General features: G+C 40.7%; 1 pseudogene; it reads right to left on the minus strand.

Moving 5' to 3' along the window:
- Positions 1-9255: 9255 nt before the first annotated feature.
- Positions 9256-21188, minus strand: part of LOC136883171 (translation initiation factor eIF2B subunit epsilon-like) — a 43379-nt pseudogene continuing 31446 nt past the window's right edge.

A 21188-nucleotide genomic window follows, 5' to 3' on the forward strand; every position in this document is an offset into this window, starting at 1 on the left:
CTGTAACATCTTCATTCTTCAGATATCAGCAGCCTAATTAAAATGATTCAACACCATTTTCACACACTTTTACCCCCCCTCTTCCACCCAAGTGGTATTTCGGAAAACTAAAAATACACGTTTTTTGATTTTTAATAGAGATAAAAAATACAATTTTTCACTTCTGTAACATGTTAAGTTTTTTGAGATATACTGTACAAATCCTCATTTTAAAATTTCACCCCCTTTTTAGTTCCCCTTAAGTGGAGTTTTCAAAAACAAATCACCTATGTTTCTTTACATTTACAGGAGATTCCAAATACCACTTTTTACGTCTGTAACATTTTACGTTTCTCAGGTATTCTGTAGATATAATCTTTCAAAAAATTCACCCCAACTTGTCACTCCTGATTAACCGCCATTAATTGGATTTTCCAAAAACAAAAAAAAAAAAAAAAAAAAAAACACGTGTTCCTTAATTTTTAAATAAGATCCCATATACAAATTTTCAGTTCTGTAATATCTTCAGTTTCTGAGATATATGTATCCTCATTAAAGGCATTCAACCCATTATTCACCCTTTTACACCCCTCCTATTGGGATTTACAGAACACAAAAAAAAAAGGGTTCATTTATTTTTAAAGGAGATTCTAAATATCAATTTGTACATGTGCAGACTTTTAAAGTTTTGAGATATAGATACACTCATTTTAAAAATTCACCCCCCTCCCATTAATTGGATTTTCCGAAAACAAAAAAATACGTGTTTATTTTTAAAAGAGATCAAATTTTCAGGTCTGTAATATCTTCAGTTTCTGAGATATGATACCGGTATCCTGATTAAAAGCATTCAACCAATTTTTCACCCTTTTTCACCCCTCCTATTGGGATTTTATGAAAACAAAAAATACGTATTACCTTATATTAAAAGAAGATTCTAAATGCCAATTTTTACATCTGTTAACTTTTAAAGTTTTGAGATATAGATACACTCATTTTCAAATTTCTTACCCCCCCCCCCTTTTCCACCCCCTTAGCAATGGAATATCCAAAAATCCTCTCTTAGCGAGCACCTACATGTTAATATGGATGTATCCCAAAAATGTCCAGTAGTTTTTGCTCGGCGATGATGAATCAGTCAGGACTATATAGATGATGGCCTCGTAGTTCTTAAATTAGTAAGTGTCTTGTTCAGATGCTATCTCATGCGGTGAATTACCACGATGTCTCATAGCCCCTGTGTACAGAGGTGGTAGAGTGCCGGCAGTGGGATTTCTAAAGGGCGGACACTCGTACGATGTCCACGTCTAGAAGGTCTCTGGTGATACATTTGGTGTTTCTTCCTTTCTTAATCCGTTTATCTTCCAGGGTTGGTTTTTCCCTCGGACTCAGCGAGGGATCCCACCTCTATCACCTCAAGGGCAGTGTCCTTGAGAGTGAGACTTTTAGTTCGGTGGATACAACTGGTGAGGAGAGTCAGTACCTCGCCCAGTCGGCCTCACCTGCTGTAATGAACAGGAGCCTTGTGTGAGGGAGGGATAGACAAGGAACAGGGAAGGAAGTGGCGGAGGCCTTAAGTTAGGTACCATCCCGTCATTTGCCTGGAGAAGAAGTCGAAAACCACTGCTGAGGGGACCCCGTTCCAGCTCTCGTACCACTTTTCAAATTTCATGGCAGTGCCGAGAATAGAACCCGTGCCTCCGGGTTAGCAGGTAATCACACTAACCACTCACCACGGAAGCGGGAACATCTAGTGTTTACCGGACAAAATGGATTAAAACTCAGCCCTAGACGCCCAAGAGAGATTCCCTTTACTCCGCCATCTAGTACAAACGTCGACATTGACGAGCAAGCAGACACATGGCGTCAAGTTAATGTGAGGACATACGGTTATTTTCTTCTTCTTCTTCTTCTCCTCCTTCTTGCGTTCCGGCCTTCTAAGGACCACGTTACAATTTCAATTGTTCTTCCTTAGTTGTTCTTTCCTTTTCTTCCAGTATTCTTTCATTGTTTCACTGTGTTTCTTTTTCCTGTCTTCAGTCCACTTTGCGCCTGTTTTCTTTTCCTTCCTCCCTTGGAATCCTTCCATTTGTAAGACTTCATCCGGTTATTTTATTATTATTATTATTATTATTATTATTATTATTATTATTATTATTATTATTATTATTATTGATGCGGCCACCTGTGGGTCACGTTTACACAATTCTTCTGCCACGCAGACCGATACGCTTCTCTTTACACTATCGCCAAAGATTCTTGAGTCTTTGACTTCTGCTTACTCGCTCTTCCACCGAGATGTTCCGTGGCTTCGCATGTTGCTCTTCAGACGCATCCCTCATTCCCGAAAACTTCTTCATAAATGATGTCCTTTCTTTTATATCCTCCTCCTTGATACCTATTTCTGCCAAGTCATTGTGCACCTGTGTAAGCCATCCGGGTTGTTTTTCCACTTTTCCTGCGGAGGAAGTATCCTGTTGGCCAATATCTCAGGGTTCATTCGTTTGATATGCCCATGAAACGTCAATCTCCTTTTCCTCATCACAGTCGTGATTCTTTCTACTGTCTTGTAGAGCTCCAAATTCGATCTTAACCGGAATGTGTTTGGGTCACTCGTCGACTTTCTTTGGCCTAAGATTTTTCGTAGGAATCTTCTTTCTCTTTATTCAATGACAGGGTCAGCCATCCTCGTCAAGGTTTCTGCTCCATAAAGGCACTCCGTTCTAACCACTGTGCAGTAATATTTTAACTTGGCCTGATGTGAGAGTGATTGGACTTATAGGTGTCATGACATAGTCTGAATGTCAACTCCATTCTTCTCACCCTCTCCTATAATCCCTCCTTTTCATCTCCATTGGGGGGTGAGTATTTCTCCCAGACATTTAAATTTTTCACACGCTAGATATCCGCATACAGTGTAACAAGTCTGTCCGTGTCGCCTTTTCTTACAGAATCCATGAATGCTGCTTTCTTCGAAGGAGATTCTTATCCCTATTTTGACTGCTACATTTTGTAGTTCTTCAACTTGTTTCTTGGCTATTTGACGGTTGCCTGTAATAATAACGACGTCGTCTGCGAAGGCAAGGCAGTCCAATATCATCGCATTTTTTCCACAACCTATCTTTACCCCATTCTTCATTCCATTTTCAGTCATTCTCAACCTCCATTCCCTAACAACATTTTCTAAAATGCAAATTAAAGAGTAGTGGAGAAGGACTGTCTCCTTGCCTCAAACCCGTTTTTATCTCGAACGGATTATTATTATTATTATTATTATTATTATTACCATGTTTTTGTGGATTACAGTGGTGAAAGAAGGTGCGGGCATGAATGGGTCTATCTACTACAATCAAAAGATTAATTAAAAGCTTTAAGTGGATCATTATCTGGGTTACTGTAGTCACGTCCTAGTTCGTGAACCATGGGCAACGGCTGAGTGGCCTAGTAAGTGGTCCTGAGAGTCGGAATACCAGTTGCTATGGAATGGGAGTGGGCATCTCGGACATATTCTGAGTCGTGACCATCCTTGTGCTCAGGCGGCTAGACTATACAATCCACCGGTGGTCCATAACCCGTTAGAGGAGAGGTCCTCACTTGTACTATGTGTAAGTAGGGTAGCATCTTGCTTCATGAATTTACCGAGCTCAGAACATTTTAAGCAAGCCTCGGACCTATGGGAGTAACGGAGTCCCACTCCCATTTGACAGGCGAGGGACTCCTAGGAAACGACTTGGCAAACGAAATGGAATTCGATGGGGAGATATCGATATTAAGAAGAATATTATGGAAGAAAGTAGAACTGGCTGAGTCAGCAAAGAGGATGAATCTGGATGTGCTAGGAGTAAGTGATATGAGGGTAAGGGGAGATAATGAGGAAGAGATAGGAGATCATAAAGTGTACTTGACGTGTGTTAGAAAGGCTGTGGAAATAAGGAGAAATTGCAGGAACTTACTAGAAAATTGAATCTAGCAAAGAAGGCAGCTAAGGATAACATGATGGCAAGCATAATTGGCAGTCATACAAATTTTAGTGAAAAATGGAAGGGTATGTATAGGTATTTTAAGGCAGTAGTAGGTTCCAAGTAGGACATTCCAGGAATAATTAATGAACAAGGGGAGTGTGTATGTGAGGATCTTCAAAAGGCAGAAGTATTCATTCAGCAGTATGTAAAGATTGTTGGTTATGAGGATAATGTCCAGATAGAGGAGGAGACTAAGGCCAAAGAAGTATTAACATTTACATATGATAACAATGACATTTACAATAAGATATAAACGTTGAAAACTAGAAAAGCGGGTGAAATTGATCAGATTTCTGGTGATATACTAAAGACAATGGGTTGGGATATAGTACCATATCTGAAGTACTTATTTGATTATTGTTTGGTCAGAGGAGCTATACCAGATGAATGGAGAGTTGCTATAGTAAGCCCTGTGTATAAAGGAAAGGGTGATAGACATAAAGCTGAAAATTACAGGCCAGTAAGTTTGACGTGCATTGTATGTAAGCTTTGGGAAATATTAGACATGCTTGTGAAATTAAAACTGGTTCGATAGAAGGCAGTTCGGCTTCAGGAAAGGTTATTCCACTGAAGCTCAACTTGTAGGATTCAAGCAAGATATAGCAGATATTTTGGATTCTAGAGGTCAAATGGACTGTATCGCGATTGACCTGTCTAAAGCATTTCATAGGGTGGATCAAGGGAGACTACTGGCAAAATTGGGTGTGATTGGAGTAGACAAAAGAGTGACTGAATGGGTTGCTATATTTCTAGAAAATAGATCTCAGAGAATTAGAGTAGGTGAAGCTTTATCTGGCCCTGTAATAATTAAGAGGGGAATTCCTCAAGGCAGTATTATCGGACCTTTATGTTTCCTTATATATATAAATGATATGAGTAAAGGAGTGGAATCGGAGGTAAGGCTTTTTGCGGATGACGTTATTCTCTATAGAGTGATAAATAAGTTACAAAATTGTGAGCAACTGCAGTGTGACCTCGAAAATGTTGTGAGATGAACAGCAGGCAATGGTATGTTGATAAACGGGGTTAAAAGTCAGGTTGTGAGCTTCACAAATATGAAAAGTCCTCTCAGTTTTAATTACTGCTTTGATGGGGTGAAAGTTCCTTTTGGGGATCATTGTTAGTATCTAGGTGTTAATATAAGGAAAGATCTTCATTGGGGTAATCACATAAATATGATTGTAAATAAAGGGTACAGATCTCTGCACATGGTTATGAGGGTGTTTAGGGGTTGTAGTAAGGATGTAAAGGAGAGGGCATATAAGTCTCTGGTAAGACCCCAACTAGAGTATGGCTCCAGTGTATGGGACCCTCACCAGGATTACCTGATTCAAGAACTGGAAAAAATCCAAAGAAAAGCAGCTCGATTTGTTCAGGGTGATTTCCGACAAAAGAGTAGGGTTACAAAATGTTGCAAAGTTTGGGTTGGGTGGAATTCAGAGAAAGAAGAAGAGCTGCTCGACTAAGTGGTATGTTCCGAGCTGTCAGCGGAGAGATGGCGTGGAATGACATTTGTAGACGAATAAGTTCGAGTGGCGTTTATAAAAGTAGGGAAGATCACAATATGAAGATCAAGTTGGAATTCAAGAGGACAAATTGGGGCAAATATTCATTTATAGGAAAGGGAGTTAGGGGTTGGAATAACTTACCAAGGGAGACGTTCAATAAATTTCCAATTTCTTTGAAATCATTTAGGAAAAGGCTAGGAAAACAACAGATAGGGAATCTGCCACCTGGGCGACTGCCCTAAATGCAGATCAGTATTTATTGATTGATTGATTGATTGACTGATTGATTGATTGATTGATTGATTGATTGATTGATTGATTGAGTTATTGAGTGATTGAGTGTTTCATTGATTGATTGATTGATTGATTGATTGATTGATTGATTGATTGATTGATTGATTGATTGATTGATTGATTGATTGATTGATTGATTGATTGATTGATTGATTGATTGATTGATTGATTGATTGATTGATTGATTGATTGATTGATTGATTGATTGATTGATTGATTGATTGATTGATTGATTGATTGAAAGGGAAGGGCAGAATATGGGCTAGGGCTATTTATCAGGAATACCATTGCACGCAATACTGTATACTTTCTGTTAGTCACGTAAATGAGCGAATGATGTGGGTAGATTTGGCGGTTGGAGGAATTAGGACGAGAATTGTCTCAGTGTATTCACCATGTGAGGGTGCAGATGAGGATGAAGTTGACAAGTTTTATGAAGCATTGAGTGACATCGTGGTCAGGGTCAACAGCAAGGATAGAACAGTGGTAATGGGCGATTTCAATGCAAGAGTAGGAAATAGAACTGAAGGATATGAAAGGGTGATTGTTAATGTGGGGAAGATATGGAAGCTAACACGAGTGGGAAGCGTTTGCTGGACTTCTGTGCTAGTATGGGTTTAGCAGTTACGAATACATTCTTCAAGCATAAGTCTATTCACCGCTACACATGGGAGGCTAGGGGTACCAGATCCATAATAGACTATATCTTAACAGAATTCGAATTCAGGAAATCTGTCAGGAACTTACGAGTTTTCCGGGGATTTTTCGATGATACAGGCCACTATCTGATCTGTAGTGAACTAAGTATCTCTAGGCCTAGGGTAAAGAAAGTGAAATCTGTCTGCAAACGAATAAGGGGAGAAAATCTTCAGAACGAGGAAATTAGACAGAAGTACATGGATATGATTAGTGAGAAGATTCGAACAGTGGACAGTAAGCAGGTTCAGGATATAGAAAGAGAATGGGTGGCATACTGGGATGCTGTAGTAGGAACTACCTTTCTGGACAGTAGTAAAGAATCTTAGGAAGGGAGGGAAAAAGGAAATGAACAGTGTTTTGAATAATTCAGGTGAACTCATAATAGATCACAGGGAATTACTGGAGAGGTGGAGGGAATATTTTGAATACCTTCTCAGCGTAAAATCTCATGGGGAGGAGGAAAATGATGAAAAAGTTGATGGCGAAATTGCGCTTGAGGAAGTGGAAAGGATGGTAAATAAACTCCATTGTCATAAAGCAGCAGGAATAGATGAAATTAGACCTGAAATGGGGAAGTATAGTGGAAAGGCAGGGATGAAATGACTTCATAGATTAGTAAGATTAGCATGGAAGGTACCTTCAGATTGGACAAAAGCAGTAATTGAACCTATCTATAAGCAAGGGAACAGGAGGGATAGCAACAGCTATCGAGGTATCTTATTCATTAGAATACCAGGCAAAGTATTCACTGGCATCTTGGAAGGGAGGGTGCGATCAGTATTTGAGAAGAAGTTGGATGAAAACTAGTGTGGTTTCAGACCACAGAGGGGCTCTCAGGATCAGATTTTCAGTATGCGCCAGGTAATTGAAAAAAGCTACGAGAGGAATAGACAGTTGTGTTTATGTTTTCTAGATCTAGAGAAAGCATATGACAGGGTACCGAGGGAAAAGATGTTCGCCATACTGGGGGACTATGGAATTAAATGTAGATTATTAACTTCAAACAAAGGCTTTTATGTTGACAATTGGGCTTCAGTGAGAATTGGTGGTAGAATGAGTTCTCGGTTCAGAGTAGGCCTACTTACAGGGGTTAGATAAGGCTGTAATCTTTCACCTTTGCTGTTCGTAGTTTACATGGATCATCTGCTGAAAGTTATAAAATGGCAGGGAGGGATTCAGTTAGGTGGAAATGTAGTAAGCAGTCTGGCCTATGCTGACGACTTGGTCTTAATGGCAGATTGTGCCCAAAGCCTGCAGTCTAATATCTTGGAACTTGAAACTAGGTGCAATGAGTATGGTATGAAAGTTAGCCTTTCAGAGACTAAATTGATGTCAGTAGGTAAGAAATTCAATAGAATTGAATGTCAGATTGGTGATACAAAGCTAGAACAGGTCGATAATTTCAAGTATTTAGGTTGTGTGTTCTCCCAGGATGGTAAAGTAGCAAGTGAGATTAAATCAAGGTGTAGTAAAGCTAATGCATTGAGCTCGCAGTTGCGATCAACAGTATTCTGTAAGAAGGAAGTCAGCTCCCAGACGAAACTATCATTACATCGGTCTGTTTTCAGACCAATTTGCTTTATGGGAGCGAAAGCTGGGTGGACTCAGGATATCTTATTCACGAGTTAGAAGTAACAGACATGAAAGTAGCAAGAATGATTGCTGGTACAAACAGGTGGAAACAATGGCCAGGAGGGTACTCGGAATGAGGAGATAAGGGCTAATGTAGGAATGAACTCGATGGATGAAGCTGTGCGCATAAACCGGCTTCGGTAGTGTAGTCATGTGAGGCGAATGGAGGAGGATAGGTTTAGGAGAATAATGGACTCTATTATGGAGGGTAAGAGAAGTACAGGGAGACTAATACGTCGATGGTTAGACTCGGTTTCTAACGATTTAAAGATAAGAGGTACAGAACTAAATGGGGCCACAGCACTAGTTGCAAATAGAGGACGGTGGCGACGTTTAGTAAATTCACAGAGGCTTGCAGACTGGACGCTGAAAGGCATAACAGTCTCTAATGGTAATGTACGTATGTATGTATGTATGTACGTTTAAAATTGAAGTAATATTTCTTTTTGCTATTTTTTTCCTTTTTTCTTCATAAAATGTGTTAATCGTTTATGCAGTTCTTGATGAAACTGCTGTGCTGGTGATGAAGAAATATTCACGTCAGTAATGCCCTCACAGCATGGTAGCTAACTTCCTGATCACTCATATTATAAGCATATCGAGAAGAATTAATTTCCAAAATTAAATTTTCACTATGGAGTTTTTCTTCATATCAACAACTTCACTGAAGAACACAGCTGCAATATCTCATTGGTGAGTAACTATGAAAGAGGCATTTTCTCAGCGAAGGTTGAATCAGCAGGGGAAAAGCAACCCTAAGATTCCTAGGTAAACAGTGGGTTCACTTTTTCACCAATACAGCACCAACAGCAAGCAAGGCATCTCCAGCCAGAAGAGATAAGGTCTGGCATGACTTTTAGTGTCATTACGAACAGGTGAAGCTGTATATAACAGTTTGTTGCTGCCGGATATATCATCACTTTCATCCTCCACCTCTTCTCTATCCTCTTCACCTTCAGAGTCCAACATAAATAGAGAAGGCTGGGATGCTTTACCTTCGTCTTCCTAGTCTGAGTCATTAACAGGAGGCTGATACAGATAAGCTTTCTCCCCAACATTCTCCATTTCAATTTCTCTTGCCCATTAAATTTGTCCTTAATTACAACTGGGCTAGTTACAACTCAAGTTGCTTTCATTGGTTTGTTTCGTCCCAACACCTCTCCTGAAGCCAGAATACAGCCAACACTTAGCTTTGAGTCTGATTTAGTTACTGCACCGTGAGCAACCGCACACAAGTCAATACAACAATTATCTTCAACCACTACATTATCCCATAAATAACAGTTGGATACAGTCACATTCTTGACAATTTTACACCCCTTTCCCATAACTGATCGGGTGATGCAAGTATTCTCACCAACAGTTGTACCGTCCTCCATCACAACATCTTCCTCGAGTACACAGCCCTGGAAAGAGTAGTTGCCTTTTGCCGGTACACGTTGTGACGCAGATACATATATGGTTCACTGAATGTAGATAGCGATGAATCTAGGACTAAATGGTATGCCCATCGATGTATAACATCTTGACTGATTGCTTGGTACATGTGCCAATTGGTGAAACAAGCAGCATATTCTGCAGCCTCTAGACCAGGGATGGCGAACCTTTTCCAACTAGTGTGCCATTTCAAGCCTGGGTTATTATTCTCAATTATCTACTGTGCCACCTGCTATTTTCCTTTAAGGAATGGCTACATTATATAGATTATGTTTCATAATATGGTATTAATGAAATTATTTTATTTATTCATTTATTATATACAAGTAATACAATTGATTGCATGTTCTGTGGTCGTATTTGGAAAATACTGCAAAAATACATATTTGTAAGTTTTAAGAATACCTAACATTATTTGTAAAAAAAAATATGTGTACAGTAATAAGCGCCCATTGTAACACGCTTCCACATCTATATATTAAAAAAAATATGAAAACTAAAGTCAGCCAGTCCGGCCATTCTATCCGGTCGATTTCCTTTATTCTTTTTTAACTGGAAGGTATTCATGCACAGATTTGTCATCAGGTACTATAAATCACTTAACGTCCGCCTTCCTCCAATTATTTGATTTTTCATTTTTTGTATCTTTGAAGCGATCATATCTTTGGTTATAATTCAGGTACGGAGTTCGTTTTGACCTAAGAACACTTCGTAGATCAAGCTCTTTCATTTCAGCTCTTAACTATTCAAATTGGTTGATTCTGAGGAAAGTAATGAGTGCACATTCAATTTGACGTCTCATTTCTTCAACATCTTTTTCTCATTGAAGCAATCATATCTTTCATTCTAATTGAGGTACGCAGTTCGTTTTGGTCTAAAACCACTCATTGGATCAAGCGCTTTCTTTTGAGGTGATAACTACTTAAATTGGTAGATCCTGAGAAAACTTATGAGTACATTTGTCTCCATGACTAAGATCTTTGAAGGACTTTTTAACAGTTCGGCGCGTAGTGTTGTTCCAAGGAACGTTAAATTCAATTTCTTATGTGATGTATTTTCAAGTGTTTTGTTGATATAATATTACCTTCTATTACCACAGCAGATCATGTGCTTTATTTCATTAACTCGAAACTTTGCAAAATACATCCGTGAGGATAGTAACGAACAACACCATACTTTGTACATTGCGGGCGAAGCCAGCGGAAAACTGCTAGTTAAGTATTATTAAATGCAAAAATACATTTTTGTAAGTACACCATACTCGATTTTTACCAGTGCTTCACCAAGTTGTAAGAATTTTTCACCCATGTACTGCTTTCTTGAAATTCAAGCTTCTACATTTCTAAATGGTCAATATCTAACCAGTAAAAAAAAAATGGCTTTAATATTACCAATGGACTTCAAGTGAAATATCGTTCTCATATTTAGTGTCAAATTTGTTGCTGAATTTTAGTAGGCATGTCGTATATATTAGGTTCATAACTTGTTGTCTTCAATAACACATACGATGCACTTAGGTTTGAACCAAGACGGTTTCTAACTATTGACTTCACAAAGTTCATTGTAGAAAATAGCTGCTCGCAGGCGTATGACGGCCCAAACAAAGTAAGTAGCGCTGTAGCAAGTTTCTTCATGGCCGACAACTTTTGTGGCAAGCTGTTCCACTTTTCAAGTATTAAGTTCTCTGGCTTCTGGAGAGAGTATTCGCCATCCACACAACACTCGATTTTTACCAGTGCTTCACCAAGTTGTAAGATTCTTTTCACCCATGTACTGCTTTCTTGAAATTCAAGCTTCTGCATTTCTAAATGGTCAATATCTAACCAGTAAAGAAATGGCTTTAATATCACTCATTTGAACAATATGAGGTTTTGAAATAAAGTGCAATGTTTTCTCCAAATCTCGAAATTGGGAAAAGTCTCTTAAAACTATTTGTTTTGAATTTTATAAGACGACCACACACTTCTTACAAATACTTTTGGTGTCTTCAAAAGTTAATTGATCTGCAAAATTTGACATTAATTCGAGTTGCACTTTAAGTGAAGGAAAGTACTTAAATGTATTTGCTTCAACATCCCTGACGAATACTTCAAGTTTCTTTGAAATTATTTCATGATGTGAAACAATCTACCTGCAGTATGTCACTTTCCTTGCAGTTCCTTATTTACATCACTGTATATTACCGTAAAATCACGGAAAAATATTAAATCGCATAGCCAAATAGGGTCCGTGAGTTTTGGAAATTCTTCCTGTTTTTCTGTCATGAAGCAAATTTCGTCCAAGAGCTCAACAAGCTTCTGGAGTACTTGCCCGCGACTCAGCCAGCGAATATTTAGTACATTATAAGTCCGCCATATTGAGATTCCACGTCCTGTAACATCTTCGAGAGCTGGCGATTATTTAGAGCACGTACAGATATGAAGTCACCAAAAACGAGTACCAGGTTAATTCCCGGGGGCAAAGGCGGCGGGGCGTAGAGCTAACCACTCTACCCAATCCCGTGCCGAGGTTAACAATGGTGGACGCCTTTACCTACCACTCCTTCAAGGGCCTCCATGGCCTTACGGAGGTGACTTTGCTTTTACAGATATGAAGTTCACAATTTTAGTTACCACCGAGAGTACACTTTCAAATGACTTCATACATTCTTTCGCACAAAGGGTTTCCTGGCGTAATAAACAGTGGGACTGTAAAATAGGATATTTAACTTCTAATTTAAGAAATTTCACAAACCCATTATGAATACCCACCATACTTGGGGCAGCATCAATTGTCACGGACACAATTTTCTCAAAGTCAAACCCCATTTTTAATACAAGTTCCTGCTTCACTTCGTTCATTATATCTTTCCGTGTTGTAGTTCACAAGCTCAGCAATTTAAGCAATTCCTCCCTCATCACATTTCCATAAGGAAATCGTACAAAAACAGCTAACCTTGCTTGTAAGGTCACATCCGTGTTTTCATCAAGACATATTGAATACATGTGGGAGTTATCCAAATCAGCTTTCAATTGCTTCGAAACATCTTCACTCATTCCTGTTATTCTATCCTTGACAGTATTTCTGTTAGCTGGCATTTCTTCTGTTAATTATTAGTTGTTTGTTAGAAAAGTTTTCAAATAATGTGTCGGACGACAATAAGAAAGCCTCCTTCAAGAACTCACCATCAAAAAGCGGCTTCCCATGCTGTACTATGCAGTGAGACAGGTGGAAACTAGTCGCACTGATATTATTCCTTGGCCTGAAAGATGATAAAAAAGAACTAGTTTGTTTTTTATATTGTTCGACTTTTTGTGAAACGAACTCTCTTCTTTCTTCATTTGGCATGGAACAAACATTTGAATGATTCATCTCTAAATGGCGCTTTAATTAAATGTCCGGGATACAACTGTTTCCGAACACAGGCAACACAAAGCTTTATTGTTCCTTTCTATCACTCCAAATTCCCTTGTCCACTGCTTTTGAAAAATCCGGCCACTACCTTTGATATGTTTCTGATATTTCGGAACCGAAAATATATCACAGGTCCGTATACAAAACTACCAAAGAATTATATTCAATAAACAGTTACCCACTAGGGATAACTACAGTACACACTACTGGCAAACTTCACTGACTGACTGACGTGGGTGAGTGAAGGGCTCGCCAGCCACTCTAACACTTCCGGACCTATCAGTGTTGCAGTTTTGCTATATTGCACGTCGGAATGGAACTAGAATTTGGATTTTCGATATTTATTTCTTACACGTGAACACTACGACTATACGTTGCACGAGATATATATATAGTCTACAATACAAGATGTTTATAAAAACATTCATATGTTCGCGTGGCGTGCCACCAAAATGGTGTTCGCGTGTCACCTAGTGACACGCGTGGCATAGGTTCGCCATCCCTGCTCTAGACGATACCAGTATATGGTACCAGCTAGAACTTCCCTCGTTGAGGAGAAGACCTCGTATAAAGTCGTCACATGTTTCGAAGTCAAAATTGTACGAAAACAAGGGTGGAACTGCAGGAGAGCAGATGGAATGTGAGTATATTGTAGGTTGTAACGAATATTTACTTTTGAATTGTCTATGAATGTCTCCAATGGAAGGGCTACTTTCATATTTCCAGCACACAATTTGTGATGAAACAGCACTATGTCTGTCAATGAATCTACAGGTAAAATTGTCTCATCATCAGGAGAGCGAGGCTTATGGCCCACTCCAGCTTCTTTGTAAATGAGGGTCATTACAGCTCCTTTGTCCGCCTTAGCAAACTTCCTGTGATGCTCCAATACGGGAATGAGTTGTACATTATCCACAACCTTGTGGTCGATATGCTCTCACTCCATTTGCTAGTCTTGATATGCTCCTTGATAAGATTTGCATGAGAACAGCAGAATAATTTGACTTCTTGAACTCCTGACAGACCGAGGAACTCCAGAGTGTAGTCAACAAGAGGTGTGTTCACTAGTGGCAAGGGAGGCGTTGGCTAGCTAAAAGACATGAGTTTAAATTATCAGATATAACAACAGACTGAATAACGGTAGCGGTTCAGTAGATTTTGCTTTGTTCGTTCTCTTTGACATCTTACGTTTAAGAGTAACACTAAGGTTTAGTGACAAGATGTATTTCTGCAGGGAGGGTGAAAGGGAGAGTTGTCCTTAAAAGTACGACATTAACAGAACATATAAGGGTATCATAATCTCAAACCCACGGAATGTTATACTCTGGTTACACTAATGCCAAACAAGTGAGCAACCGATAATTTCGCAGTGTGATGTTGCTAACATACACTTTGGAAAAAAGAGGAGAAAAGAAATATAACCTTGATAATTAAAGCTTTTAATTAATCTTTTGATTGTAGTAGATAGACACATTCATGCCCGCACCCTCTTTTACCTCTGTGATCTCCGTAACAGGTGGTAGCAGACCGTGGTTCCGGTCCACGGACCTCTGGGTTATGGGCCCAGTACGCTTCCTCTTCCTTTCACCTCTTTTTTTTTTTCAACTGGGAAATATTAACAAACAAGTCGCATAGCGATGGACCAAGATTTCAGGTACAGAATTAGTTGGCGAGTTCGATTACAAGTTTGAAGAAATCAGAAAAATTCACAAGTCAACAATCTGAGCTTAAAGCCACACATTCAAGAGTTAAGGATACAGGTTTCCCACGTTCTTTTAGAGTTCTAATAGCACTTCTACAAAATATAAAGCAGGTCTATGCTCTAATAATATCTAGGAGACAGTGCTCCTAACTTAACACCTTCACAACCGGAACATCTTTGCTCACTGAAAATTTACATTTTCCGGGCCTCTAGAGGCACAACCTACATTTAATAGTTCTAACGGATTTCACTGTCTTCAACACTTAACAGCTTAACCAATTAACAGAAATAACAGGAGTATCGAAAAACACAGGTTAAAGTTACTGGCCCAAAAGTAAAAATGATGCGGAGGCAGACATGTGCTCTCCTAGAAAAGTGCACACAAGATTAAAACCCTGTTTGGGCTTCTGGCCCGAAGTTTACATAGGCTAATTCTATTCTTTTGAGGTGACTAGATGGAGAAAATTTAAGTTAGAAGGCTATAGATAGGAAACGGTTACAAGCACATAGTCACATCGAATACAAGTTGATAGGGAAGTCGGGAGGGTGTCGCATTCTCTATTCCCGAATTTCGCCTAAGTTATTAGGCTAGTTTGAGATTTGCATTTGAAGAAGAAGTTTACATTATTGAAGATGGGACATTAAAGTTACATTCTTAAAGACATGAAACCTTCCCCTCAGGTTAGCTTTTAGACGCTATCACCCCGTTGTTAAATGGCTGCCATTACATTATTGCGCTGGACTGCTCGATGAAGGGCGAAACGCTCCCGCCTCCACAACTGACACAACCTCAGTACACTGGGCGATCGTGAAAACAAGGAAGCTCGAAAAATTGCCAGCTTTTATACCCGAGAGGAAGGTTCGAGAGAGATCTGGACTAATGCCCTACACACCCTCAATTTTTATTGATTAATTAAATATGTAGAAGAAAACACTGATTCATTGAAACTGAAACACAGGAATTTTTTGATTGGCCAGCATCACAAGTTGGCGGGAAGAGATAGAAATATTGACAACTTTAACATGCCAAAACAAAAGACAGTCGACTCAGTGTAGTAAACCTAGAAACACAAAATTACTTTATCACTTTAATAGCGACATCTGTTGACCAAAGTCCAAACTTCTTGTTCTAGTTTCTATTTTTAAGTGTAAGATGTCATTTCACATGGCGCTTGATTTTTTTTTGCTAGGGGCTTTACGTCGCTCCGACACAGATAGGTCTTATGGCGACGATGGGACAGGAAAGGGCTAGGCGTGGGAAGGAAGCAGCCGTGGCCTTAATTAAGGTACAGCCCCAGCATTTGCCTGGTGTGAAAATGGGAAACCACGGAAAACCATTTTCAGGGCTGCCGACAGTGGGGTTCGAACCTACTATCTCCCGAATACTGGATACTGGCCGCACTTAAGCGACTGCAGCTATCGAGCTCGGTGCGCTTGATTTAAATGAACGGGGCGGGTGTACCCTCGCGGTGCGAATTCTAAATGGACATAGACGTTCAGAAAAGTCATAATGCCATATGGCGTCACGGGAATGGAAAGGGTTAAAAGTTTGTCGTATGACCACTCATATGTTAATGTGTTCTAAGACAAAATGCGGGTTTAAGCAAATCACATGTAAATGAGATTATTCAGTGTATTCAGAAATATTGTTATAGGCGTTAACAGAAAAAATATTAGTTAAAATGAAACTCTACCCCGCCACTAGGCACGTGACTGGGTGAAGTGAATGTTTACAGACGCCTTGGTGAGAGAATGAGGGTCGATAGTCTGTAATGTTACTGAACGATTTTTACTGTCTTCCGTGACGCTGGTATGCGGGAATTTCTTCCACGAGACGAGGCTGGTGTATTTGAGCACGGGGATGGAACGCACCAACTTAAGCTGCACTGTTCTGAGTAAGGTATAAATGAGCAACTACAGTCCCTGAAGCAAGTCCGATCCTTCTAAAAGGAAGGGCCACTACCTCGGGTCCTCACTTTCAATGCATATGGCTCAAAGCGCGAAACGACCGAGCTCGATAGCTGCAGTCGCTTAAGTGCGGCCAGTATCCAGTAATCGGGAGATAGTGGGTTCGAGCCCCGCTGTCGGCAGCCCTGAAGATGGTTTTCCGTGGTTTCCCATTTTCACACCAGGCAAATGCCGGGGCTGTACCTTAATTAAGGCCACGGCCGCTTCCTTCCACTTCCTAGGCCTTTCCTCTCCCATCGTCGCCATGAGACCTATCTGTGTCGGTGCGACGTAAAGCAAAATAGCAAAGCGCGAAACGAAAGGTTAAAATAATATTTCCCATTGTTTTATTTTTACAGTAAAAATATCTACCAACTGAATACCCTAACATTTTAAGAGAAAAACATCTTCTCGTGACTTCAACTCTCACTTCGTTCCCGAGACAGTTCGGTCATCACCACCTGCTCATTGGCAGTTAAGTTACTCTAGAAAAAGAGTAACTGAACACTGAACACTGTAAACCGGTGTCGTCAGTAGTATAAGTGGATGGTTCGAGCGCCTCCGCCTCCCCAGGCTCCCAGGGGCCTCCTCCTTCGCCATCGCACTAGGGGGCCTGCCAGGGGCCTCCTCCACCGCTTACAGGGCCCTCTTCCAGTGCTGCCAACTTAACCTTACTAGCGCGAGAATTGAATTGGTAAAGAAAGCCACGTGCCTTTTTTGACAGCCACGTGCTTTTTGACAGACAACAACGCATCGCTAACCTCACTGCTGCCATCTTGACGGGCCTAAACCTCAGTGCTGCCCACTTAACCTCACTAGTGCGAGATTTGAATCGGTAAATAAATCCACGTGCTTTTCTGACAGCCACGTGCTTTTTGACAGACAACAACGCATCGCTAACGTCAGTGCTGTTACCTTGACGGGCTTACACCTCAGTGCTACCAACTTTACCTTACTAGCGCGAGATCTGAATCGGTAAACAAAGCCATGTGCTTTTTTGACAGCTGTCATCCGCCATCTTTAATCAACAGAGCACCGTGCTGCCCTGTTTATGGCACGTAGTAGCGGGCAATTTGAATAGTTCCGTTAGCTGTTATCCGCCATGTGGTGGCGGATAATTTGAAAAAAATGCTTTTTGACGCCAGCCATCTTTAATCGACAGAGCACCGTGCTGCACCCTTTAGCCCTTTAGCTACATACCTTTCAAATGTGGTGGCAGGCAATTCCCCGTGACAGCAGCCATCTCTAATCAAGAGAGCATCGTGCTGCCCTATTTACCTACATACCTTAGATATGTGGTGGCGGCAATTTGAAAAATTCCACGTGCTCTTGTTAGGAAACAAAGCCACATGCTTTTTTGCCAGCTGTCATCCGCCATCTTTAATCAAGAGAGCACCGTGCTGCACTCTTTAGCTATATACATTTGAAATGTGGTGGCGGCAATTTGAAAAATTCCACGTGCTCTTGTTTGGAAACAAAGCCGCGTGCTTGTTTGACAGCTACCATCCACCATCTTTAATCAAGAGAGCACCGTGCTGCACTGTTTAGCTACTTACCTTTGAAATGTGGTGGCGGCAATTTGAAAAATTCCACTCGCTCTTGTTTGGAAACAAACCCACGTGCTTTTTTGACAGCTGTCATCCGCCAACTTTAATCAACAGAGCTCCGTGCTGCCCTCTTTAGCTACATACCTTTAACATGTGGTGGCGGACAATTTGAAAAGTTCCTTTTGACAGCAGCCATCTTTAATCAACAGAGCACCGTGCTGCTATCTTTATCGTAGCAGTGGGCAATTTCTACGTCACAGCTCTCATCCGCCATCTTGCATCGCAAACCTCAGTGCTGCACTCTTTAGCTACTACCTTTGAAATATGGTGGCGGATAATTTAAAAAATTCTACAGCAGCCATCTCTTGACGCTATCTGCAGAAGATAGTGGCTATACATGACTCCTTAGGCTGCTTACGCAAGATGGCTGCTATACATAGGTACTTATGAGACTCCCTTGACGTGCTTGCGCAAGATGGCTGCTATACTTCGCTCCTTATGAGACTCCCTAGGGATGCTTGCTCAAGATGGCGACTGCTCTAATGAGATGACTTAAGGGTCCTTGCACAAGATGGCCTGAGACGCCGTAAGGATGCTTGCGCAAGATGGCGGATACAAGGTTGCGGCTGTACACGACTCCTTATGAGACGCCTTAAGGGTGCTTGCGCAAGATGGCTACTGCTCTTATCAAGAAAGCTAGCTTAGAGGCTAACGGGCCGTGCTAGTTCGATTCATTAAATTTGGAGCTTAAATGCATAATGTTAAATATCTCAAAAACGGTGCATCGAGATCAAAACGGACAAAATTTTTCTGCCCAACGACCAGGTTCGCAGTATGAGGAACATGATAGCATAAGAGAAACATAGTTTAATGAGGAGATCAACGGTTCGGTTCCTATTTAGGCCCTTTGGCATTTGCTCTGTTTTAGCTTGTATTGAAGCAAGTTTTTGTAACATGATCAGGTCTAGCTATGGTAGAGAGTATATCGTGCCGTGCTGGTTCGATTCATTAAATTTGGGGCTTAAATGCAAAATGTTAAATATCTCGAAAACGGTACGTCGTAGAGCAAAACGGACGAAATTTTTCCGCCTAATACGTAGGCTCGCAGTATCAGGAGCATTTTAGCATCAGGAAAACATAGTCTAATGATGAGATCAACAGTTCGGTTCCTACTGAGACCCTTTGACATTGACGGCTATCTAATTCTACAACATGGCATCTATACATAGCTCCTTATGAGACAGCTTAAGGGTGCTTGCACAAGATGACTGCTGCTTTTACGAGACGCCCTAGTTGAGCTTGCGCAAGGTAGCAGCTACAAGACGGTGACTATACATAGCTCTTTTTGAGACAGCCTAGGGGTGCTATGTATAGCCGCCATCGTGTATCCGTCATCTTGCGCAAGCATTCGTAGGGCGTCTGAAGCCACCTTGTGCGGGCACCCTTAAGCTGTCTCATAAGAGCAGCCGCCATCTTGTAGAATTAGATAGCCGTTGACGCCAAAGGGCCTAAGTAGGAACCGAACCGTTGATCTCATCATTAAACTATGTTTATCTTTTGCTATCATGTTCCTGATACTGCAAACCTGGGTATTGGGCAGAAAAATTTTGTCCGTTTTGCTCTACGACGTACCGTTTTTGAAGATATTTAACATTTTGTATTTAAGCCCCAAATTTAATGAATCGAACCAGCATAGCACGTTATACTCTCTACCATAGCTAGACCTGATCATGTTAAAAAACTTGCTTCAATACAAGCTAAAACAGAGCAAATGCCAAAGGGCCTAAGTAGGAACCGAACCGTTGATAATACTATGTTTCTCTTATGCTATCATGTTCTTCATACTGCGAACCTGGGTATTGGGTAGAAAAATTTTGTCCGTTTTTCTCTACGATGCACCGTTTTCGAGATATTTAACATTTTGCATTTAAGACCCAAATTCAATGAATCGAACCAGCACGGCACGTTATACTCTCTACCATAGCTAGACCTGATCATGTTACAAAAACTTGCTTCAATACAAGCTAAAACAGTGCAAATGCCAAAGGGCCTAAGTAGGAACTGAACCGTTGATCTCATCATTAGATTATGTTTTTCTTATGCTATCATGTTCCTTATACTGCGAACATCGTTATGAGGCGGAAAAATTTGTCCGTTTTCCTCTACGATGCAGTTTCCGAGATATTTAACATTTTGCATTTAAGCCCCAGATTTAATGAATCGAACTAGCACGGCACGTTAGCCTCGAAGCTAGCTTTCTTGATAAGAGTAGCAGCCATCTTGCGCGAGCACCTTTAAGGCATCTCATAAGGAGTCGTGTATAGCCGCCATCTTGTGTCTGCCATCTTGTGCAAGCATCCTTAGGGTGTCTCAAACCATCTTGTGCAAGGACCCGTAAGCCGTGTCATAAGAGCAGTCGCCATCTTGAGCAAGCATCCCCAGGGAGTCTCACAAGAACCTATGTATAGCAGCCATCATGCGTAAGCACCCTTAAGGAGTCATGTATATCCACCATCTTCTGCAACTGGCGTCGAGACATGCCTGCTGTAGAATTTTTTTAATTATCCGCCACCATGTTTCAAAGGTAGTAGCTAAAGAGTGCAGCACTTAGTTTTGCGATGCAAGATGGTGGATGAGAGCTGTGACAAAGAAATTGCCCACTACTACGATAAAGATAGCAGCACGGTCCTCTGTTCATTAAAGATGGCTGCTGTCAAAGGAAATTTTTCATATTGTCCGCCACCACATGTTAAAGGTATGTAGCTAAAGAGTGCAGCACGGTGCTCTCTTGATTAAAGATGGCGGATGACAGCTGTCATAAAAGCACGTGGGTTTGTTTCCAAACAAGGGCGAGTGGAATTTTTCAAATTGCCGCCACCACATTTCAAAGGTAAGTAGCTAAAGAGTGCAACACTTTGCTCCCTTGATTGAAGATGGTGGATGACAGCTGTCAAGAAAGCACGTGAGTTTGTAAAGCACTTCGAATTTCCCACCACCACATTTCAAATGTAAGTAGCTAAAGAGTGCA

Source organism: Anabrus simplex, chromosome 11, assembly GCF_040414725.1.
Source record: "Anabrus simplex isolate iqAnaSimp1 chromosome 11, ASM4041472v1, whole genome shotgun sequence".
Lineage (NCBI taxonomy): Eukaryota > Metazoa > Arthropoda > Insecta > Orthoptera > Tettigoniidae > Anabrus > Anabrus simplex.